Source organism: Eschrichtius robustus, chromosome 10, assembly GCF_028021215.1.
Source record: "Eschrichtius robustus isolate mEscRob2 chromosome 10, mEscRob2.pri, whole genome shotgun sequence".
Taxonomy (NCBI): domain Eukaryota; kingdom Metazoa; phylum Chordata; class Mammalia; order Artiodactyla; family Eschrichtiidae; genus Eschrichtius; species Eschrichtius robustus.
This window is the reverse complement of record NC_090833.1, coordinates 74,514,196-74,539,305: the sequence shown is the minus strand read 5'-3', so window position 1 is coordinate 74,539,305 and position 25,110 is coordinate 74,514,196. Positions and strand designations below refer to the sequence as shown.

The window sequence follows — 25,110 nt, the reverse complement described above, 5'->3', positions numbered from 1 at the left end:
AGCCATAAAAAGAAATGAAATGGAGGTATTTGTAATGAGGTGGATGGAGTTAGAGTCTGTCATACAGAGTGAAGTAAGTCAGAAAGAGAAAAACAAATACAGTATGCTAACACATATATACGGAATCTAAGGAGAAAAAAAAAAAAAGGCCATGAAGAACCTAGTGGCAAGAAGGGAATAAAGACACAGACCTACTAGAGAATGGACTTGAGGATATGGGGAGGGGGTGGGGTGAGATGTGACAGGGTAAGAGAGTGTCATGGACATATATACACTACCAAATGTAAAATAGATAGCTAGTGGGAAGCAGCCGCATAGCACAGGGAGATCAGCTCGGTGCTTTGTGACCACCTAGAGGGGTGGGATGGGGAGGGTGGGAGGGAGGGAGATGCAAGAGGGAAGAGAAATGGGAACATATTGTATATGTATAACTGATTCACTTTGTTATAAAGCAGAAGCTAACACACCATTGTAAGGCAATTATACTTCAATAAAGATGTTTAAAAAATTAAAAAAAAATAAAAAAAAATAAAAAAATAAAAATGGTTACGGAAGAGCTGCCAAGGTTATACATTTTAAAGTGTCAGATCTTGGATTAAAATCAGATCAGTCTGCTTTTTAATATGTATTTGTGTACTGTCTTTCCCTTCCTTACATAATGATCTTATTTCTCCATCTTTCCTTTTCTTACCCGATGATTTAATATAATTGATACCAAATGAACTAAACCAGGCTCCCTTTCTGGAATATGCTAACTGACTAAGTTTTTTTAAATCAATCAAGGTTGACATGTTTCTCTTCATTCCTTCTAGCCTTCCATTTTGCTTGATTGCGTTATTGCCCTGCATCTGTTTCCAGTTCCCCCATGTCCACATATCAACCTTCCTTACACATTTTAGAAGTTATTATTCAGTACCCTCCATAAGAGCTCATCTCTATCCTTTTGCAGGGCACTACTTTTCCAGCTGGCACACCGTCTCGCAACTTGTTTCCCCCTTGGTCTCAGTACATAAGTGCCAGTCTCCACTGGCAGCTCTTTCAGCAGCACTGGTGCCAGCCTCCTTCTGATGCAGGTGGAACTCCCAGGAGTAGCCATGAACTATTCCCAGCTGCCTCCTCTACTCCTGGGTCTTGCCAAAGTTTTCTTTAGACCAGCCAAGTCTCTAATCTTCAGAAAATTACTTGATGACTGCAGACGGATCTTTATCCCTCATGAGTTTTGTCCTTTCTGAACCACCCCCAGGCCCACACATGTGGAGAGATTAGGATGTAAAATGCCTATTAAAAATCTAGTTAGTGTTTCAAAATTGTAATTGCAGCTATAAAAGGCAAGTGCAAATGTTTTTGAACTATATTGATTAGTAGGGTTTACTTTTGTGACTAAAAACCCAAAAATCTCTTTTCACTTTGTACTAATATGAAGGAGCAAGAGTACATTCCAGGTTCATATTTCCTTTAAGAAGAATCAGAAGTGTACTTGGCCCAGACTGAATTTTGCCCAGGCTGCCCAAACTCATGGTACAGGTACTATAGAATAGAAGATGAGATGGCTTTGGAGTCGGAAAGCCTTAGGGCTGAAGCGCAGCACCATCATAAACTAGCTGTGCTATCTTGAGAAGCTACTTAAATTTCTCTATCTAGGTCTTCTCACGTATAGCAGGGGAAAGAGTAATTCCTAATTTATAATGCTGTTACAGGGATTAATTGAGGCATTAAATATGTAGTGTGAATTAATCTAGACTCATAAATCCAGGGGTGGAAGAAAACAAGCTTTCTTCATTTTCTTTAACTGGTAATTTCTGACTCTGAACCCTTCTTCTGTTGGGCTAGTAGAGATACAAAGATAAAAACTCAATTCCATTTGTACCTGAAATTTTATTCTCACTTTCTTTAGGGAGCAATATCCACTGTTTAAGAATATCATACAGTGGTAAGATTTTGGCTCTTTGGTCTTGGTGGGAGAGTTAGCTGTTGTCTAAGGTCATAGGTTAACCCAGATGGCCTTGGAGACGTCCACTGCCTCAGAGTTCATGGCCCTTTCAGACCCCGGGGTTCCCTAATTCTCTCTTCATTGCCCAGCTTGAGTGTAGAGTATTTGGTGACATTCTCTAGAGGCCCATATCCCAGGTGCCCTTTCCTCTAGCCCTGTTGTCTTTTGTTGCTGAAAACCAGGGAATAGGTTTTCTTTGCTCTCAGGATCCATGGAGTTTTCTCTCTTCCTTTGCTTCTTACTCAAGCCAAAGAAAATGTTTTACTGACAGAGGTGTGGAGAGTACCCTAGATGTTTAGTCTAGGGTAGATGTTTAGTCTATATGTACAAATACCATTTTCCCATGTTTCTCTCGGGAGCATCTAGCATTATTTGTTTAGTGGGTGAGGAAATTCTGAATACAAGTCACTCTTCCCCAAACTTTTTGAAGAAAGCAAACAAAAATTCTGTCCTCATCCCTTGAATGAAGTTTGGAAGAAGTGAGCATTAAAAGGGGCAAAATGCAGGGAAAGAAACACCTAAATTAATACTTTAAATTATTATCCTGCCTCATGTGTAAAAGCACAGTGACTGGCCCACCGAAGGTGCTCAAGAAGTTGGAGTTATTATTGACATAGAAAATTGATTCTCTAATATTGTTTTTTCTTCACAGAAACTGAATTTTCAATGCCTCTCTGTGGAGTGTCTTTTGATTCTGGGCAATCACTTTGAGATGGCTGGCTGGGGGTCAGAAGAGACATCTGTGACTGTGGAACTGAACTAATTTCTTTGGTACAAGGTGATAGAGGGGTGGAGAAGGATCCATCTCAACCTTTAGTTTTCCTGTGTACCATGGAGTCCAGCCAGCAACAAGGCACAGTATCTCAGAAGCCACCAGAGACAAGATCACTTTCCAAGAGAAACATAAGCCTCTCATATAATCACCTGCTGGTATATTTTGGCTTGTGAAGCCTAACTAGTTTGCGAAGGCGTGCCAACGAGGATGGCATTTGCTTGTGTGGACAGACTAAGGATAAAGTGGTCAAAGGATAAGAAGGTGATGACTAGAAGAACAAAGATGTCATAGGAGCCAGACTGATAATAACAGCAGGAGTTCTGCAGGACACAGAAAATATGACTGTCTCCTCAGGTAAGTAATAACAGCTTATATTCGTGCAGTGCTTTTCAGTTTTATAACACTTCTATATACCTTACTTTTCTCTTACACCTTCATGACATTGGTCTAAAAATATGTTAGTGGTTCTTATCATTTCTGCCTTATGGATGAAAAAAAACCCTGAAGCTCAGAGGAACTTACCTGAGCTCAAACGACTAAGAAACAGTCCAGAGCTCAAGAGAACAGTGCTTTTTCCATGAAACTCCACAGTCTCCTGAAGTATCTGGAAAAGCTCCCCCTGCCTCTAGTTTTTGATCTCTAATCTTAGGGTTGACAGGAGCTTTATATGCAATGCTGGCTACTTAAAATTACTCCTTTATGAGACTTCTCGGTTTCTGATATGGGACAATAACTGCTTGAAGGAATTCTGAAAATTCAGATGAAAGGCTTTGTTTGATTTTTTAATGGTATTTGATATTTGGATCAGTTTGTGTGCTTGACCATAGCTGTCTCTCTTTTTTACAGTTTGATCTTTTATCATGCATAGACTAGTATCTTAACCTTGTTATGTTTTATTAATTATTTTCTATTTTGCATAATACTTTTGAATGAGAATCAGAAAGCATGGAGAATAAAATGGTGTGGTTTTCAATATAAGCCTTGCCACAAGCAAGAGTAACTGACTAGATTCTGATTTTACTATCTATTTTCCTTTCATTAAGTTCCTCAAAGAGCCTTAAGGAATCTCAGAGCAATTTTTCCATTCGATTCCCACTAAATATCTTGATCCTAAGTTGAGTCAGCTAGAACATCCTGGTAATTCAACTTTAAAAAAAAAATCAGTCACTGAAGATGGTATGCCAGGTTAACCACAGACATCATTTTTAATTCTAAAAGATGCTCTGGAAAAGCAATGTAGACTCTGCTTTCTAGAGTGTAGACGACTGACTAGTGAATGACCTTATGATCAAGCTTCTTTCCAACCCTGGGAGAATACTATAGCTAACAAGTTGTCTTTAAACTGGACTCAGAAAATTTAGTTTGTTCTTCGACCTCTAACTGATACCTGTAATTCCTAAGGGGTGATAGAGTGAAATGATAAAGTCACTCTGTTAATGAAAGTACCCAATATCTTCACTTTCTTACACTTCAGATTTTGCCTTTGACCTCGGCACTTGGTGTTTGAAACTTTTACCTCTCCCTAGCTGACTTGGACATGTCCCTCCATCTCCTACTACTCCAGGAGTACATAAGCAGCATAACTTATGTTAGCATGAGTGCCTTGGGATTCTGTTCTGATTCTGGCTATTTGTCTAGTACTCAGTCTGCCTGCTCTGTGGGAAGAGCAGTGAGAAAGACCTCACTCACAGGTCAACCTTACTGTGAGCTGAAGTAGCAGGTTAGAAATGCTTCACCTCCAGCTGGTACTATCTTTAGACAAACAGCCTAATGGGAATCCCTATGGTGGATCATTTCTATAAGGTGAAAGATAAAACAGCCCTAGCTAAGATAGTGTTGCAATCAAAGCATTCCCTAAAACAGTGGTATGAGCAAAGTGAGGTTGTGTTAAAAGAACACACTGCTTTTCTTCAATTAAATTGTATGCTTTGAGCTGCGAGTCTTCTCAATCTTATATTAAGAGATATTGGCCTTATTTTATTTCTTCCTACTTTGGTTTCTTTTGCTCAGTTGTAACTGTGATTTAATCACATATACTGCAGAATTATTGAGATTATACATTGTTATAATCTACTCCAGTGTAGTTAATGCTTCTTCATTTTCCACTGAGTCCCAAAGTTACAGCAGACTTCTCTCTGCTATTGAGAAGCAAGGTAGGGAATGCAGGAGGCAATGCTGGTTAAGCTTATATTCTTTAACAACAGAAACAGTTCCACTGGAGGGGCCACAAAATAAAAGACATTTATCTAAGTACCTCCTCGATATATTTTTTAAAGCATAGTCCATCCAACGTAAACTGTATGTTGATTTGTTTACGTGCTCTGTCATCATAATAAGTCAGGCTGTTTGGTATTTGTAATTGATGAAATCCTACCACTCAGTTTGTAGAACTATAGTTATTACTTGTTCTTCAGCTAAAAAGGGATGGTTTCTTATTTTACACTATGAAGCATTTTTGCTTTTCAGTTGAAAGTGTAAAACAACAGAATTTGAACTGTCTTACAGGATAATCGCTACCATTACGAAAATCCTGACATAGAAAGAAACTTGAGAGGCCATCGGTCTGTCCTTTTTCTTGTCTTATGTTTACACCAAAACCTTCAGGAATACCTTGATTATACAACATGTTATTTTTGTTTTCGGCTCACATGTAATTTAATTGCTAATCTGTTATCCTTGGAGGTACCATATCTTTCTATTTGCTGTCTTGGATCAAGATATAGTGTATCCCCTTATAATGGCACACTTAATATTAACCTCTTGTGTAGGCTGAAGGATACTTGTAACCAAATAATATAGGGTGCTTATTAAAATATAGAGTCCCTGAACCTAGAAATTTGCATTTTAATAAGCACACCAGAAAATTGTAATGTGACTTTGAAGATTCACTCATAAAACTATTTGTATATGACCCCAAAGGTGCATGACATATGGTTATATATAATTTGTCACTTCACTGAGTCACTAATTAGAGTCATGGGCCCTAGATTTAGAGCGTGTGTCCTTAGTGAATGAAGGAGGGAATGTGGCTACTCTTTGCATCTCAGAGTGGCATTCGCTCTTTACACGTGAACTCCAGAGAAGCCTTGTTCTACTGCATTTTATGAGAAAGTTAGGCGCTTTTCGAATGTTTGAGATGTTCTTAGGACCCTCACCAGTATCAAGATTCTGCTGTTTTGTAACTTAAAATGCCTTAAAAAATTATGTTTTGGCTAACTTTTTCCGCTGGTTTCTTCCTCACAGTCTGCACACTCCCTCTAGAGATTGCAGCATGTATGGCATGGTTACCTGCACATACAGAAAGGGTTCACGTCTATGATTCCATGATGAGTTGTTATTCCATATATTAGCCAGTGGTACCTTTCCATTATTTGCTAATATCACTTTATTCTCATTCAATTCACAGTCCATTTGATGCCTAATTTAAAACATTCCTGTCTACCTCTTCATGCAGATCATTATTAACTGCTTAAAAATAAGGACAGATTAATTTTGCTTCCATTATTTTCCCAGCCACTTAACATTTTGCAAGTCACTGCTACTCTAGGTTTCTTGTCCTATGAAGCATATTTTGTGTACAAAATGTGTTAATTTCCCAAGCTAGAACTGACTGGTAAAATTGGGTCCAGCATATTCCTTCAGCCTTTAAGTTTGATATACATTTAAGGAAATCAGTTTAGCTTGCTCAGATTTACTTACGTAGAATATTTATGGTTTATTTGTTAATGCAATCTTTTAGTGAGATTTTAAAAGCCCTGTGTGTGTGTGTGTGTGTGTGTGTGTGTGTGTGAGAGAGAGAGAGAGAGAGAGAGAGACCTTTATTGATTCCCCTACTCGATGCTAATTGCCATCATCATTCTTGTCCTTTTTCAGAAAAGGTCGTGTCAACAAATAATAGTCCTTGGAAAACAAACATAATGCCTGATAGGGATGATCTGTGCCCAAATATGAGCAGATACTTGACTAGTTCCAATATAACTGCTGTTCTAAGGTGCTGTCATCAACCTGAGATAAGAGGTGCAGGCTGGCTTGCATTTATTCTATGTAGGTGTGAAATAGTTATGGCTTCATTGGCAATAAGTGAATGAAGTGCAGTATGCAAAGCCAAGCGTTCAATGTAGAACAGAATCCTCCCTTTTTTTATCCTATTTTGATTAAGTTATAAATATAGAAAAGTCTCTATTGTTAAATCAATCCAATACAACATTTACAGTACCTACTAAGTTCAGAGCATTATGCTGGATGTGGAATAATACAAATATTATTTGTATTAAAGATCACATAGAATTTTACAGTTTTCCTCAGCAATGTATACCTTCATTATAACTGTCAAATAATAAAATATGAAATGTTACTGTTTCTTCTTATACACTTACTGACCCACTGAGTATTTCACTATTGATTCCTAAGGGCTTTTAAGAGTGCCTGGTACATACTATATGTTCAATAAAAGTTGAAGAAACACATCACTTCCACCATATTCTGTTGGTCACATGGGTGCCAGCCCTCTTTGAGTGTGGGAGGGACTATATGACTGTGTTATACAAGGGAGTGAGGATCTTTGGGGGAAATCGTGGAGGCAAGCTACCGTAAACTGCATCCACATACTCACAAAATTATCCACAGCATCAAATTTTCCACACATATGACCTTTCCACCTAGTGGAAGAAAACGCTAAAGGGCAGACTACTAGGGCCATGCCTTGCTTGTTTACATGTACTTTCTTTTACTCCCTCTCAGTAAGGATTTCTTGGAAGAACCAGGACATGTGGAAGGAAGTCAGAGCGTGATGTCAACCTACAGTGGTACTATCATACTTAGGGTTACTTTTTCTTTCTTCTGACCCCAGTCAATGCTTAGCTGTCCTCACCATCTCTTGTTCCCCATATCTAGTCCACCAACAAATTAAAGCAAATAAACCTGTTTTATAACTCTTGAATCCATTTACTTCTTTCCATTTTCATTATCAGCCTAGTTTAAGCTACCACATCTCTTTACTGAGCCAACTACAAGAGCCTCACCATTCTTCTCCCGGCAACGACTTCTGTCTCCCTCCAGTTAATTGTTTAGGAATAGTCAGAGTTAGCTGTTAAAAATGCAATTTCAATAATGTCTTTCCTATGTAAAGCCCTTCAAGAATTAATGTGAGAAACAAAATCTTTGCCAGGACCTACATGCTTTAAATTATCTGGCTTCTTTCTTCATTCCCTAGATCGTATTTTGCCTCTGCGCCCTTCTTTTTCTGTGTTCCAGCTCAGTGGTCTCATGTGATTCCTCAGATGTCCCATGTTCTCTCTTAACTTAAGCCCCCAATACAGGAGTTCTCTCCCCACGCTTTGACCTAGTTAACCCCTCCCCATCTCTCAGATGTCGGCCAATTTGTCTTTTCCTCATGGGAGTCGTTCTGATCTTTGGACTTACTCAAATTCTCCAGATGTGTTCTGTCAACATTTACTATACTTTTTCCTAGTAGGACTCATTACAGTTTATACATTTGTGTGATTTCATTTGATTAATTTATTTCTCTATACTAGACTATAAGCTTCATAAGTCAGGTATGTGTCTATTTTATTTTTGGCTTTTGTTAGATCTCCAGAATACATAGTAGTGCTTCAAAATATTATATAAAAGAATGGATGGATAAAACTCAATTCATTTTCTTCTCTTGGGAGGAAAGTAAATCTATCACTGGAGAGCTGTGTGTTTTTTTTTTTTTTTTCCTCTCTCTCTCATTTATAAATTCTCATGATGTGAGTCATGAAAATGCCCTTTCTTTGGTTTGACTTCATGCATCAGATAAGAACTATACCCTTAGGGAAACAATAAGGAACAAATCAAAGCTAGTTGATGTGCAAAGTTATTACCATGGTGAATCTCCACTACAGACTTCATCTTATCTCCTTCCTTTTCTGATAGTACTTTTTCATCTGTTCTTTTCATAATGAGAGCTATTTATGATTTCTCCCATTTTTTGTCTAAACAAGAGAATAGATGGTATACTAAAAGATTGAACTATGTTGAACATTAGAAGGCAAAATACATGCATACTTATCTTTTGAGTCAGATCAAAGCAAACTTCTTCAGCAATGTTGGTGTGTCAAATTTCTGTTCTATTCCAGCCACTGATTTAGGGATTTCATCTCAGATTTCTCAATAAATATCATAGGAAATCTTTGAAAACCTTATCAAATATTTCAATTGTAAAGAGAAAGAGAGAAAGACTCAGAGAAATTAGGCAACTTCCTTAAAGTCACCCTAGTTTAATGTAGGATCTGGGATTGAAACCTAGCTCTCTCTAGTTAAAAACAAGAGCCAGGAAAGATACTCTTTAAATATGGCTTAATTCAGAACATCAATAGAACAGATGGGCTCCCCTTGTAGAGATCATCACTCTAGCTCAGAAAGTTAGAGGACTCGCAATGGGCTTCTGCTTCCTTCTTTGGTCCATTTTTAGCCTATTATGACTTATTTATGACATAAGCTTAGTATGTGTTTGTTTATGCCAGATACTATCATCTCAGTAATTGAAGAATTTTATTCCATGTCTACTCAAACACTACTTGGAAATGCAAAGAAGAAATATTAAGCAACTTCATTCTACTGGTTGATATAGCACTGAATAGTTAAAGTAACTTCTAGGAGCAAAACTTCACCTTATCTCTTTTCATGAAGATCTCACATCAGGATATACAGAACCTATCAAAAGATTCTACTCTGACCACATCCATCTCTTCACAACATTCGCAGCCTCTTTTTCACGTACCAGACTTCCATACTAAGATGCTGGTGTGAATTTCCTTTGCTTCTGTTACCAAACTCAAGTTTGGCTGCTCATGGCTCAAAAGCCGGTACTCAAGAGACAAATGTTGGTTGGAAAAGAAGGTTGCTTTATTTAGGAGGCTGGCAACCTGGGGAGAAAGTGGACTCATGTCCAAGAACCAGCTCTAAAGATACTGCTTCACCATGACAGTCTTTAAGGAAAAAAGGGGGAACAGAACATAACAGCAGCTAATCATTTGGGGAAAGGGTCTGAGTCTTCATCATTTTTCCACTGTGTGCAAACTAGCTGGCTCCACTGTTCTCCTTTTCTGATGCTATCTTGGTCACGTAGCCTAGTCACAAGACTGTTGGAGAAAAGGTCTTTATCCTTTAATCACATACTCACCATTTCCCTTCCCTTAAACTAAGAAAAGAATCAGTGTGTTAAGCAAGGCCGAGCAAAGATCTTGGAAAATATGCAGAAGCCTAAGGGTCTTGGAATTTAGCTAGATGTAAAGGTTAGGGGTTAAAATATAACGAGGCTCTAAGGTCAAGAGGCTGCTTACACTTCCATGGCTTTCCCAAAACTGCCAAAATGTTATCCTGTAATCTCAACCCAGTTGAATTCTCCAGTTTAAAAGATTAACCTTGAATTTCTATTTCCAACTCAAATTCTCTGGTTCAGGTCATCCCCTTCAAGTAGTGGGATCCCTGGGCGTTACTTCCTAGGTCCCAAGTAATTTCTAAACTGTATCTCATTACTGAAGTCTCTAAGCATTGTTAAATGTTTGGCACTAGCTCATTCAGTTGTTGTTTTTCTGTTGCAAAGAACTGAATGTATTTAACTTATATGACATTGTGGAAAGGGCTTGTATCTGTATTCACAATCCCAAGACATCGTAGATTTTTCTCCCCTAACAGACTTATAATAGGAGACTGAGATAAGTCAGCTTCTCCAGTGTCACAGTTTCTTTATGAGTAAATAAAATGGTTTGGATCACTAAAGATTCCTTTCAGCCCTGATGAACTCTGCTTTCTTTTCCCAGAGACTTAGTTCATACATCTACTAGGCATTCACCAGAAAGAGCTGAGGTTTTCAAATGACAAAAGCAAACAGAACCCTCAAATTCATGGATAGAGCACAAAAGAGAATATTCGTAGCCCCTAGCAATGCTTCTTGGTGAAGTTGAAATTCTGGCACCATGTTTTTTCAGGGAATCATACGAAAGGATAAAATAATAAGTTTTCCCTAAACCACTGATCAACAGGATAATTGTGTAGTTAGCCACAAGTGCAAGAAAGCAGGATCTAATGTGGCTGTACAGTTGTAGAGTATAGGAACTTTGATAAGACTAATGAAAATGAATTTTCCCTTGGCATGGATATCCACGTAAGATATTTATTTTCCATTTTGGAGGAAGCTAAAAAAAGTCAAATCAAATAATTTATTGCTTACTTTTTCCTTATGTGAGCTTGCAGAATTTGGCAGTAGCAACAGATAAGCTGCCATTCCATACTTCTCTCACCTAGCAAGAAGAGCGGTGTGCTGAGTAAAGATGTGAGTCTCAGAGGCCTACGGCTCTAGATTCAGATCTTGTCTGTGCCACTTGCCAAGTGGTTAAAGGATCTTAAATGGAATGGAATTTACAGAAAATACTGATGTATATACATGAGAGTATAGATGGATTTTGTAAATAATATTTTTATTATTTTGCCATGGGAAATAAAGAAATAATCATCAAAAAGTTAAAATGTTGAGACTTAGAATGTTCCCTTTAAATAAAGAAAGCAGATAAACTCTCATTCTCTTTAGTAAATGCTTCCATATTTTGCTTCAGAGCTTACAAACTCTACTTCACTAAATAAGATTTAGATATTTTTTAATAATAAACTAGTCTTAGGAGTGGATAAACTAATTTTAAATGAATTATGACTTCTGCACAATCTTTAGATAAGAAGGACCAATGGTAAGAATAGCCTCGTTATGAAGACAGAAACACAACAAAAGCTGTATGAAGCAACTGAGCAATAATCATAGACTTGGCTTGAAGGAAGTATGTCCTATGTTTTATTTTATTTTATTTTATTTTATTTATTTTTATTTTTTTATTTTTTTCCGTCCCGTGTCTTTTTCATTCTGGCTTTCACAGGTGACAGGCCCAATAGTGGGCCTTCCGGATCATATGGTGACTCAATTTTTACCTTTAAATGCACTGCCGTCCTGTTCCTATTATTGGCCGTTACCAGTTTACATCCCACTTAGACCGAGAGGTTACGCTTTTCTCCACAACTTCTTCAGCACCTATTGTTTGTTGACATTTTTTTTTCACACACACACATTGTATTTTATTTTTACAAGCGATAAATAGACTGACACGAAGCATTGTACATGGATGACCACAACAAAAGCAACAATGATTGCAATTACCAAACCTGAAACACACTCATACTATGTCATAATATTGACATTCAGTCCAGTAATCCTCCACTGTAACAGCTCCTTTACTTTGCAGTGAAAATTGATTTGTATATTTTTTGCCTCTGAGTCCTTGCGGGATTTTTTTTTTTTTAATTCAGACAGAAAGTCACAAAAATTATACTCATCCTCATCAGTTCACTCAGTCCCATGTAATTAAATTTTTTTTTTCATCTTGATCTTTTGTTAGCACTTTTTTGAGTTCATCAGTTTTTCATTAGAGTGCTGAAAATGCTTATTCATTCAGTTCAGCAGTACAGTCAGTTACCAGAAACCTGTACTTGTCAGAGTCTTTTCCATGAATTTCTTGAAGATGAAACCCTTTTATAGGAACATATTTGCAAAAGCATCAGAGTACACCCAGAACTGTCTGTAAATGACAAAAGACTTAAAACATGACCACAGTTAAAGATTTGATGAAAGTTCATAATAATGCAGTTGACAAGAAAATTAGTTATTTCTGAGATATACATTTTAAAGTAATAACTAGGATTATTACTTATAACATTATACCAGAACATATAAGATTTTTAGAAATTTCATGTAATGTCTGAAACATTTATATTAACATATTTCCATACATATTTCCATACACATACAAATATAAGATTTTTAGAAATTTCATGTAATGTCTGAAACATTTATATTAACATATTTCCATACAAATGACCCAATGAAAGTTTAGTATTAGTTGTTTTGTTTGTTTGTTTTATACTACAGGTTCTTATTAGGCATCAATTTTATACACATCAGTGTATACATGTCAATCCCAATCGCCCAATTCAGCACACCACCATCCCCACCCCACCGCAGTTTTCCCCCCTTGGTGTCCATATGTCCATTCTCTACATCTGTGTCTCAACTTCTGCCCTGCAAACTGGCTCATCTGTACCATTTTTCTAGGTTCCACATACATGCACTAATATACGATATTTGTTTTTCTCTTTCTGACTTACTTCACTCTGTATGACAGTCTCTAGATCCATCCACTTCTCAACAAATGACTCAATTTCGTTCCTTTTTATGGCTGAGTAATATTCCATTGTATATATGTACCACATCTTCTTTATCCATTCGTCTGTTGATGGGCATTTAGGTTGCTTCCATGACCTGGCTATCGTAAATAGTGCTGCAATGAACATTGGGGTGCGTGTGCCTTTTTGAATTACGGTTTCCTCTGGGTATATGCCCAGTAGTGGGATTGCTGGGTCATATGGTAATTCTATTTTTAGTTTTTTAAGGAACCTCCATATTGTTCTCCGTAGTGGCTGTATCAATTTACATTCCCACCAACAGTGCAAGAGGGTTCCCTTTTCTCCACACCCTCTCCAGCATTTGTTGTTTGTAGATTTTCTGATGATGCCCATTCTAACAGGAGTGAGGTGATACCTCATTGTAGTTTTGATTTGCATTTCTCTAATAATTAGTGATGTTGAGCATCTTTTCATGTGCTTCGTGGCCGTCTGTATGTCTTCTTTGGAGAAATGTCTATTTAGGTCTTCTGCCCATTTTTGGATTGGGGTGTTTGTTTCTTTAATATTGAGCTGAATGAGCTGTTTATATATTTTGGAGATTAATCCTTTGTCCGTTGATTCGTTTGCAAATATTTTCTCCCATTCCGAGGGTTGTCTTTTCGTCTTGTTTATGGTTTCCTTTGCTGTGCAAAAGCTTTGAAGTTTCATTAGGTCCCATTTGTTTATTTTTGTTTTTATTTCCATTACTCTAGGAGGTGGATCAAAAAAGATCTTGCTGTGATTTATGTCAAAGAGTGTTCTTCCTATGTTTTCCTCTAAGAGTTTTATAGTGTCCGGTCTTATATTTAGGTCTCTAATCCATTTTGAGTTTATTTTTGTGTATGGTGTTAGGGAGTATTCTAATTTCATTCTTTTACATGTAGCTGTCCAGTTTTCCCGGCACCACTTATTGAAGAGACTGTCTTTTCTCCATTGTATATCTTTGCCTCCTTTGTCATAGATTAGTTGACCATAGGTGCGTGGGTTAATCTCTGGGCTTTCTATCTTGTTCCATTGATCTATGTTTCTGTTTTTGTGCCAGTACCATATTGTCTTGATTACTGTAGCTTTGTAGTAGAGTCTGAAGTCAGGGAGTCTGATTCCTCCAGCTCCATTTTTTTCCCTCAAGACTGCTTTGGCTATTCGGGGTCTTTTGTGTCTCCATACAAATTTTAAGATGATTTGTTCTAGCTCCGTAAAAAATGCCATTGGTAATTTGATAGGGATTGCATTGAATCTGTAGATTGCTTTGGGTAGTATACTCATTTTCACAATGTTGATTCTTCCAGTCCAAGAACATGGTATATCTCTCCATCTGTTGGTATCATCTTTAATTTCTTTCATCAGTGTCTTATAGTTTTCTGCATACAGGTCTTTTGTCTCCCTAGGTAGGTTTATTCCTAGGTATTTTATTCTTTTTGTTGCAATGGTAAATGGGAGTGTTTCCATAATTTCTCTTTCAGATTTTTCATCATTAGTGTATAGGAATGCAAGAGATTTCTGTGCATTCATTTTGTATCCTGCAACTTTACCATATTCATTAATTAGCTCTAGCAGTTTTCTGGTGGCAGTTTTAGGATTCTCTATGTATAGTATCATGTCATCCGCAAACAGTGACAGTTTTACTTCTTCTTTTCCAATTTGTATTCCTTTTATTTCTTTTTCTTCTCTGATTGCCGTGGCTAGGACTTCCAGAACTATGTTGAATAATAGTGGTGAGAGTGGACATCCTTGTCTCGTTCCTGATCGTAGAGGAAATGCTTTCAGTTTTTCACCATTCAGAATGATGTTTGCTGTGGGTTTGTCATATATGGCCTTTATTATGTTGAGGTAGGTTCCCTCTATGCCCACTTTCTGGAGAGTTTTTATCAGAAATGGGTGTTGAATTTTGTCAAAAGCTTTTTCTGCATCTATTGAGATGATCATATGGTTTTTATTCTTCAATTTGTTAATATGGTGTATCACATTGATTGATTTGTGTATATTGAAGAATCCTTGCAGCCCTGGGATAAATCCCACTTGATCGTGGTGTATGATCCTTTTAATGTGTTGTTGGATTCTGTTTGCTAGTATTTTGTTGAGGATTTTTGCATCTATATTCATCAGTGGTATTGGTCTGTAATTTTCTTTTTTTGTAGTGTCTTTGTCTGGTTTTGGTATCAGGGTGATGGTGGCCTCATAGAATGAGTTTAGGAGTGTTCCTTCCTCTGCAATTTTTTGGAAGAGTTTGAGAAGGATGGGTGTTAGCTCTTCTCTAAATGTTTGAGAGAATTCACCTGTGAAGCCATCTGGTCCTGGACTTTTGTTTGTTGGAAGGTTTTTAATCACAGTTTCAATTTCATTACTTGTGATTGGTCTGTTCATATTTTCTGTTTCTTCCTGGTTCAGTCTTGGAAGGTTATACCTTTCTAAAAATTTGTCCATTTCTTCCAGGTTGTCCTTTTTATTGGCATAGAGTTGCTTGTAGTAGTCTCTTAGGATGCTTTGTATTTCTGCGGTGTCTGTTGTAACTTCTCCTTTTTCATTTCTGATTTTATTGATTTGAGTCCTCTCCCTCTTTTTCTTGATGAGTCTGGCTAATGGCTTATCAATTTTGTTTATCTTCTCAAAGAACCAACTTTTAGTTTTATTGATCTTTGCTATTGTTTTCTTTGTTTCTATTTCATTTATTTCTGCTCTGATCTTTATGATTTCTTTCCTTCTGCTAACTTTGGGTTTTGTTTGTTCTTCTTTCTCTAGTTTCTTTAGGTGTAAGGTTAGATTGTTTACTTGAGATTTTTCTTGTTTCTTGAGATAGGCTTGTATAGCTGTAAACTTCCGTCTTAGAACTGCTTTTGCTGCATCCCATAGGTTTTGGGTCATCGTGTTTTCATTGTCATTTGTCTCTAGGTATTTTTTGATTTCCTCTCTGATTTCTTCAGTGATCTCTTGGTTATTTAGTAACGTATTGTTTAGCCTCCATGTGTTTGTCTGTTTTACGTTTTTTCCCCTGTAATTCATTTCTAATCTCATAGCGTTGTGGTCCGAAAAGATGCTTGGTATGATTTCAATTTTCTTAAATTTACTGAGGCTTGATTTGTGACCCAAGATGTGATCTATCCTGGAGAATGTTCCGTGCGCACTTGAGAAGAACGTGTAATCTGCTGTTTTTGGATGGAATGTCCTATATATATCAATTAAATCTAACTGGTCTATTGTGTCATTTAAAGCTTCTGTTTCCTTATTCATTTTCATTTTGGATGATCTGTCCATTGGTGTAAGTGAGGTGTTAAAGTCCCCCACTATTATTGTGTTACTGTCGATTTCCTCTTTTATAGCTGTTAGCAGTTGCCTTATGTATTGAGGTGCTCCTATGTTGGGTGCATATATATTTATAATTGTTATAGCTTCTTCTTGGATTGATCCCTTGATCATTATGTAGTGTCCTTCTTTGTCTCTTGTAACATTCTTTATTTTAAAGTCTATTTTATCTGATATGAGTATAGCTACTCCAGCTTTCTTTTGATTTTCATTTGCATGGAATATCTTTTTCCATTCCCTCACTTTCAGTCTGTATGTGTCCCTAGGTCTAAAGTGGGTCTCTTGTAGACAGCATATATATGGGTCTTGTTTTTGTATCCATTCAGCGAGTCTGTGTCTTTTGGTTGGGGCATTTAATCCATTCACGTTTAAGGTAATTATCGATATGTATGTTCCTATGACCATTTTCTTAATTGTTTTGGGTTTGTTTTTGTAGGTCCTTTTCTTCTCTTGTGTTTCCCACTTAGAGAAGTTCCTTTAGCTTTGTTGTAGAGCTGGTTTGGTGGTGCTGAATTCTCGTAGCTTTTGCTTGTCTGTAAAGCTTTTGATTTCTCCATCAAATCTAAACGAGATCCTTGCTGGGTAGAGTAATCTTGGTTGTAGGTTCTTCCCTTTCATCACTTTAAGTATATCATGCCACTCCCTTCTGGCTTGTAGAGTTTCTGCTGAGAAATCAGCTGTTAACCTTATGGGAGTTCCCTTGTATGTTATTTGTCGTTTTTCCCTTGCTGCTTTCAATAATTTTTCTTTGTCTTTAATTTTTGCCACTTTGATTACTATGTGTCTCAGCGTGTTTCTCCTTGGGTTTATCCTGTATGGGACTCTCTGCGCTTCCTGGACTTGGGTGGCTATTGCCTTTCCCGTGTTAGGGAAGTTTTCGACTATAATCTCTTCAAATATTTTCTCTGGTCCTTTCTCTCTCTCTTCTCCTTCTGGGACCCCTATAATGCGAATGTTGCTGCGTTTCATGTTGTCCCAGAGGTCTCTTAGGCTGTCTTCATTTCTTTTCATTCTTTTTTCTTTATTCTGTTCCGCAGCAGTGAATTCCACCATTCTGTCTTCCAGGTCACTTATCCGTTCTTCTGCCTCAGTTATTCTGCTATTGATTCCTTCTAGTGTAGTTTTCATTTCAGTTATTGTATTGTTCATCTCTGTTTGTTTGTTCTTTAATTCTTCTATGTCTTTGTGAAACATTTCTTGCATCTTCTCGATATTTGCCTCCATCCTTTTTCTGAGGTCCTGGATCATCTTCACTACCATTATTCTGAATTCTTTTTCTGGAAGATTGCCTATCTCCGTTTCATTTAGTTGTTTTTCTGGGGTTTTTTCTTGTTCCTTCATCTGGTACATAGCCCTCTGCCTTTTCATCTTGTCTATCTTTCTGTAACTGTGGTTTTTGGTCCACAGGCTGCAGGATTGTAGTTTTTCTTGCTTCTGCTGTCTGCCCTCTGGTGGTTGAGGCTATCTAAGAGGCTTGATGGGAGGCTCTGGTGGTGGGTAGAGCTGACTGTTGCTGTGGCGGTCAGAGCTCAGTAAAACTTTAATCCACTTGACTATTGATGGGTGGGGCTGGGTTCCCTCCCTGTTGTTTGTTTTGCCTGAGGCAACCCAACACTGGAGCCTACCTGGGCTCTTTGGTGGGGTTAATGGCAGACTCTGGGAGGGCTCACGCCAAGGAGCACTTCCCAGAACCTCTGCTGCCAGTGTCCTTGTCCCCACGGTGAAACAGAGCCACCCCCCGCCTCTGCAGGAGACCCCCCAACACCAGCAGGTAGGTCTGGTTCAGTCTCCCCCAGGGTCACTGCTCCTTCCCCTGGGTCCCGATGCGCACACTACTTTGTGTGTGCCCTCCAAGAGTGGGGTCTCTGTTTCCCCCAGTCCTGTAGAAGTCCTGCAATCAATTCCCACTAGGCTTCAAAGTCTGATTCTCTAGGAATTCCTCCTCCCGTTGCAGGATCCCCAGGTTGGGAAGCCTGACGTGGGGCTCAGAACCTTCACGCCAGTGGGTGGACTTCTGTGGTATAAGTGTTCGCCAGTCTGTGAGTCACCCACCCAGCAGTTATGGGATTTGATTTTACTCTGATTGCGCCCCTCCTACCGTCTCACGGTGGCTTCTCCTCTGTCCTTGGACGTGGGGTATCCTCCTTGGTGAAGTCCAGGGTCTTCCTGTCAATGATTGTCCAGCAGCCAGTTGTGATTCTGGTGCTCTCTCAAGAGGGAGTGAGAGCACATCCTTCTACTCTGCCATCTTGGTTAATCTGTGCTATGTTTTAATTCATGCCCTGAAGGTCAACTCCTTGGACTCATCCCCTTCACCAAGCTACAAGAGATAGAGAGGCTAAGCTGTTGTTCTCTTGGACAAGATATTGTCCAAGAGAAGTCACTAATATCCTTTGCCAAGTGGAGTCTCCCACAGTATAAAAGTATCTTGCTTTTGGAACTAAAGTAAGAGATTAGATAATATGAGTGATGGATGCTATTACTTTCTACTTTCCCACTGAATTTCCTAATAAATAAGCCTCTACTTTTAAACATCTAAATATGATGAATAGCAAATTTAGCTAACCCACAGTAAATGGTTAAAGATACAGAAACAAGTTTATTTCCAGTGCTGAAATCATTGTCACATGAGCTCAGCTTTTGGTCTGAAGATACATGCCATGACATAGTTTGGAGAGGCTGAAGTTTGGTGTCTTAAGCCCAGCAAAAGCAAGTGACAATGAATTAACACTGTAACACTTCTCCCACCTTCACCAATACTTAAGATTCAGTTCCATGATTAGCACTGAAACTTGGAAAAAGTGACAGTCAGAAAGCCTTCCTAAGCATCTTATGACTAGTACAGGATCTCTCAGAGATAGTGGATCATGCTGAAATATCTCTGTTAATCTTTCAGTTAATTTGGTGCAATTCAGAAAAGAAACTGCTTATTTGAGAAACTGCATGTAGGTCATTCTAATGAATAGAGTGTATATGAACGAGTGAAGGCAATGTAATGAAGAAGGAAGTAGGTACAAATCTTTAACGACATTGTGTACTGAGCTAAGGATTATTTATTTTATCCATAGATTATAGGTAGAATGGCCAAACATTTCAGTTTGACTAGAGCAGCTCTTACTTCTGCCTTTTGGCACAGAATAATTTATAATACCATCACCTTTCACTCTCAAAAGTGTATTTGTTTGGAGGACTCTGGGGATGTGGTGGCAGTAACAACACAGATTTTAAATCTCTCCAAATTCCCGTGTAAAAATATTAAGACTAACAACGCATGGACAACATTGCAACCAAAGTATGTGACACGCTATCCCCACCCCGTATTACACAATACAAGCAGCTGAAGATAGTTCTGTAACCTAGGTGATATTAGAATCTGTGCAGGACTTAAGAACAGGAGATCTGGGCTTCCCTGGTGGCGCAGTGGTTGAGAATCTGCCTGCCAATGCAGGGGATACGGGTTCGAGCCCTGGTCTGGGAAGATCCCACATGCCGCGGAGCAACTAGGCCCGTGAGCCACAGTTACTGAGCCTGCGCGTCTGGAGCCTGTGCTCTGCAACAAGAGAGGCCGTGGTAATGAGAGGCCCGCGCACCGCGATGAAGAGTGGCCCCCACTTGCCGCAACTAGAGAAAGCCCTCGTACAGAAACGAAGGCCCAACACAGCCATAATAAAATAAATTAAAAAAAAAAAAAAAAGAATGAATGAAGAAAATAAAAAATAAAAAAAAAAAAAGAACAGGAGATCTGAAAAATAGGTAATAGATAATTCAATGGAAATCGTAGTAGGTTAATTTTGGGTCCGAAAGTAGAAGAATGAGATTTGCTCATCCATAATGAGTGATTGCATAGGACACTGGTGAGATTTAAAGGGGCTGAAGCATCCTGGTCTCTCTGATTCCTGAAAACCGACTTCCAGTTTCTAGTTCCACATGTATGGAATTTGGAAGTGCCACTCTGTCCGAATAACAAGCGTAAAGCTGAACAGACTGAAAAAATCAATTCTTCCTGGATCTGTGAGAGGAGAGATCACAGGGCAAGCTGCTATCGTGAAGATTAGAGAGTCAGACAGGTGAATACAGGGAGCCATGGCTTACCGGACAGAGACGCATGAGCACAAGCTACCCAGAGAACCAGTGCTGGGGTAGGAAAACCTGCACTGTAATTGACGAATTGCTGGAGGCTCTGTGCGGACAACTCTGAGAGTTAAAAACTTCAAGGGAACCCAGTCCTGGGGACCCCACAATATCGTGAGATTGATCTCAAAGAGCCTGACCAGATTCCCATAGTAAATATCAGAGAAGTATCCCCTCCTCTTTCTGGCTGGAGGAAGGGAAAAGGAATCATTTGTGATGTGCGTCACTTCCCTGGTGGCGCAGTGCTTAGGAATCCACCTGCCGATGCAGGGGACATGGGCTCGAGCCTTGGTCCAGGAAAATCCCACATGCTGCGGAGCGGGCAGAAGCCCGTGCTCCACAACTACTGAGCCTGCGCTCTAGAGCCCACGAGCCACAACTACTGAAGCCCGCGCGCCATCATCTCATATGGATACAAAATAAAAGAAAAACAAAGTATTTTTTCCTTGTGATGAGAACTCTTAGGATTTACTCTCTTAACAGCTTTCATATTTAACATACAGCAATGTTAGTTATGTTAATCATGTTGTACATTACATCCCTAGTACTTATTTATCTTAAACTGAAAATCCGTTCCTTTTAATTACCTTCATCTAATACCCCCTTCCCCACAACCCCTTGTACCTACAAATCTGATCTCTTTTTCTATGACTTTGTTTGTTTGTTTGTTTGAAGGATAATTGACCTACAACACTGTGTTAGTTCCTGATGTACAATATAGTGATTCAATATGTCTGTGTTACAAAATAATCACCATAAGTCTAATTGCCGTCTCTCACCATACAAAGATATTACATTATTAATGACTGTATTTCCCATACTGTACGTTTTCATCTCTGTGATTCACTTATTTTACAACTGGAAGTTCGTACCTCTTAATTTTCCTGACCTATTTCACTCATACCTCCACCTCCTCTCCCCACTGGCAACCATCTGTCTGTTCACTGTACCTATGATTCTATTTCTGTTTTGCTATGTTTGCTCATTTGTTTTGTTTTCTAGATTGCACATATAAGTGAAATCACACAGTATTCATCTTTCTCTGTCTTATTTCACTTAGCATAATATACTGTAGGTCCATCCATGTTGTCCCAAATAGCAAGATATCATTCTTTTATATGGTTGAGTAATATTCCATTGTATATATTTATACCAAATCTTCTTGATTTTTAATTGAAATATAGTTGATTTACAATGTTCTGTTTCAGATATACAGCAAAGTTATTCAGTTATATATAAATATATATATTCTTTTTTATATTCTTTTCCATTATAGGTTATTACAAGATATTGGGTATAGTTCCCTGTGCTATACAGTACGTCCTTGTTGGTTATCTATTTTATATATGGTAGTATGTATATTTTCCCAAACTTCTAATTTATCCCTCCCCAACCTTTCCCCTTTGGTAACAATAAGTTTGTTTTCTATGTCTATGCATATATTTCTGTTTTGTAAATAAGTTCATTTGTCTAATTTTTTTAGATTCCACATATAAGTGATATCATATAATATTTGTCTTTGGCTTTCTTCACTTAATATGATAATCTCTAGGTCCATCCATAATTCTTTTTTATGGCTGAGTAATATTCCATCGTGTATATATACCACATCTTCTTTATCCATCCATCTGTTGATGGACACTTAGGTTGCTTTCATGTCTTGGCTGTAAATAGTCCTGCAGTGAACATTGGGGTGCGTGTATCTTTTCAAACCATGGTTTTCTCTGGATATGCCCAGGAGTGGGATTGAGGGATCATGTGGTAGTTCTACTTTTAGTCTTTTTAAGGAAACTCCGTACTGTTTTCCACAGTGGCTACACCAATTTACATTCCCACCAACAGTGCAAAAGGGTTCCTTTTTCTCCACACCCTCTCCATCATTTATTATTTGTAGGCTTTTTGATGATGGCCATTCTGACTGGTGTGAGGTGGTACCTCATTGTAGTTTTGATTTGCATTTCTCTATAATTAGTGATGATGAGCATCTTTTCATGTGCCTTTTGGCCATCTGTATGTCTGGTCAATTAATCTATGACCAAGGAGACAGGAATGTACAATGGAGAAAGGACAATATCTTCAATAAGTGGTGCTGGGAAAACTGGGCAGCTACATAGAAAAGAATGACATTAGAACATTCTCTAACATCATACACAAAAATAAACTCAAAATGTATTAAGGACCTAAATGTAAAAACAGATAATATAAAACACCTAGAGGAAAACATAGGCAGAACACTCTTTGACATAAATTGCAGCAATATTTTTTTGGATCTGTCTCCAAAAAGGTTGTCTTTTTGTTTTGCTTATGGTTTCCTTTGTTGGAAATTAAATAATTAAAAAGTTAATTTATCAAGATCACAGGATACAGGTCAATACAGAAAATTCAGTTAGATTTCTTTATGCTAGCAATAGTTGGAATTAAAATTTTAAGAAATCAATTCCAGTAGAATAAAAACTAAAGTAATTAGGAATAAATTTAGCAAATTATTTACAAGACCTGAAAACTACAAAATTTTGCTCAGAGAAATCGAAGAATGTCTAAATAAATGAAGAGTTATCATATTCATGAGTCAAAATTGTTAAAAGTGTCATTCAGCTCCAAATTGTTCTTTAAATTCAACACAATTCCAATAAATATCTGAGGAGGCTTTTTTATAGATACTGATGAGCTTATTTGGAAATGTGTTGGAAAAATAAGATAGCTAAAACACCCAAAATACCTCTGAAAACGGGAACAAAGTTGCCAACTTGCCATAACTGATTTTAAAGCTTACTGTAAAGATACAAAAATCAAGACAGTTTGTGTTGGATCAAGGATACAAGAGTAGATAGACTTGAAGTAGACTCACACATATAAGGTCAATTGATTTATTTTTTGACAAATAGGCAAAGGTTAGAGAAAATGGAAAATATTGAAGATAGTCTAAGAAGGTCCATCATAAGCATAATAGGAGTATTAGAAGAACCCTAAAGCAAGGAACTATTACCAAAACTAAATAGTTTCCTTTATGAATATTTTCCCAAAACATATAAATATGTATAAATATACACACACACATATTAGAAAAAAACATGCCACATACTTGAGAATATTGACCCAGAATGATCAACATCATCAACATCAAGAGATGTCCTAGTAAATAACCAGTAAAATAAATGGAGTTTAAAGTCATAGAAAAAAAATCCTTTGGACACCTGGGCAAAAAGAGAAAGTAACTTATGAAGGAAAAAAGTTAGATAACATTCAGGCTTGTCGACAGCAACACTTTATGCCAGAAGAAATGAGACTCAAGGAAAGAAAATTTGAGCCAAGGATTTCATATCCAGCAAAACCTGTTTTTAAGTGCAAGGGGATCAAAGAATTATCAAAATTAAATGAATTAAGAAATATTTTCCTAATAATCTCTTCCTAAAGAATCTACTAGATAATAAGCTTCAGACAACTAAAATGATAGACAAATGCTTAAGTATAGGTCATGAATATCAAACATATAATTACTTATAAGACTAAGACTGAATGAAAATTGGGAGAGAGTATAGTATGTATGGTCATGTGTTTGTTATGATGTAGAAATCATGAGCCATTATGAAATGGGGGTAGAATAGGCATAGTGTATACAAAAATTGTAACTATTTCAGGAATCATAAGAGTGATAGTCATCTTAATATTGAAATTTCAAATTCGTTGTGTTTTTTTGTATTGTGGGATGTATTAGTTTTCTAGAGCTGCCATAACAAAGTACCACAAACTGGGTGTCTTAAATGACAAAAATTTATTGTGTCACATTTCTGGAGACTAGAAGTCTGAAATCAAGGTGTCAGCATGGTAGGTTTCTTCTGAGGGCTGTGAAAGAGACTGTGTTTTCTGACTCTGGTAGCCTCGGGCATTCATTGATATGTAGGTAGGGTTCTCCCTGTGGCTTCACATCATCTTCCTTCTTTTTGTGTCTATCTCTGTATCTAAATTTCAATTTATTTTAAGGACACAGTCATATTGGATTAGGCCCACCCTGATGACCTCATCTTAACTTGATCATCTGCAAAGACCTATTTCAGACTAAAGTCACATTCATAGGTACTGGAAGTTAGGACTTTCAACATCTTTTGGGAGACAAATTCAACACACAACATGGGATAAATCAAATGAATAATCACAAAAATTAATTATATTGTACTTTTTAACCTAGAAAAGAGAATTCTCAGTATGGAAAAAAGTATGTAAGATCTAACATAAGTAAAATTTATTGTTCCAAGTCTGTATCAGTTTATTCTCAACTGTGTGTTGGTGGGCAAGGGGTGGGGTGCATGCACACTCTGGCTTTTTTCACTGAGAAGGCCTAGAACCAATATAAATCCATAGTCCAAGTATATACAGCATGTTTAGCATATTATATTTACCTCCCAAAGCATATGTACGTCTGCAAATGAGCCAGTTATCAAACAAAACTTAAGCATGAACAGTGTGGTTCAAGTACAGAAGACTCTCTAATAGTTGCCATCTATCTTTATTTTTCAAACTCATTTGACTGGGCTCCTTAGCTTTATAGTACTTTTCTCTTTTAGTACTTAACATCAGTCCTGTTTAAATACCTTAATTCAGTAAAGTCTGGAAAAAGATTCAAATGGATGCAAAGATCAGAATCAGGGACAGAACAGAAAACTTTCAG

General features: G+C 37.6%; 1 long non-coding RNA gene across 1 annotated transcript in view; it reads left to right on the top strand.

Moving 5' to 3' along the window:
- Positions 1-2,681: 2,681 nt before the first annotated feature.
- Positions 2,682-25,110, top strand: part of LOC137770642 (uncharacterized) — a 629,331-nt gene continuing 606,902 nt past the window's right edge. Inside the window, exon 1 of the long non-coding RNA XR_011075201.1 lies at positions 2,682-3,119. This is a non-coding gene — a long non-coding RNA (uncharacterized lncRNA). The remainder of the gene's footprint in view (positions 3,120-25,110) is intronic.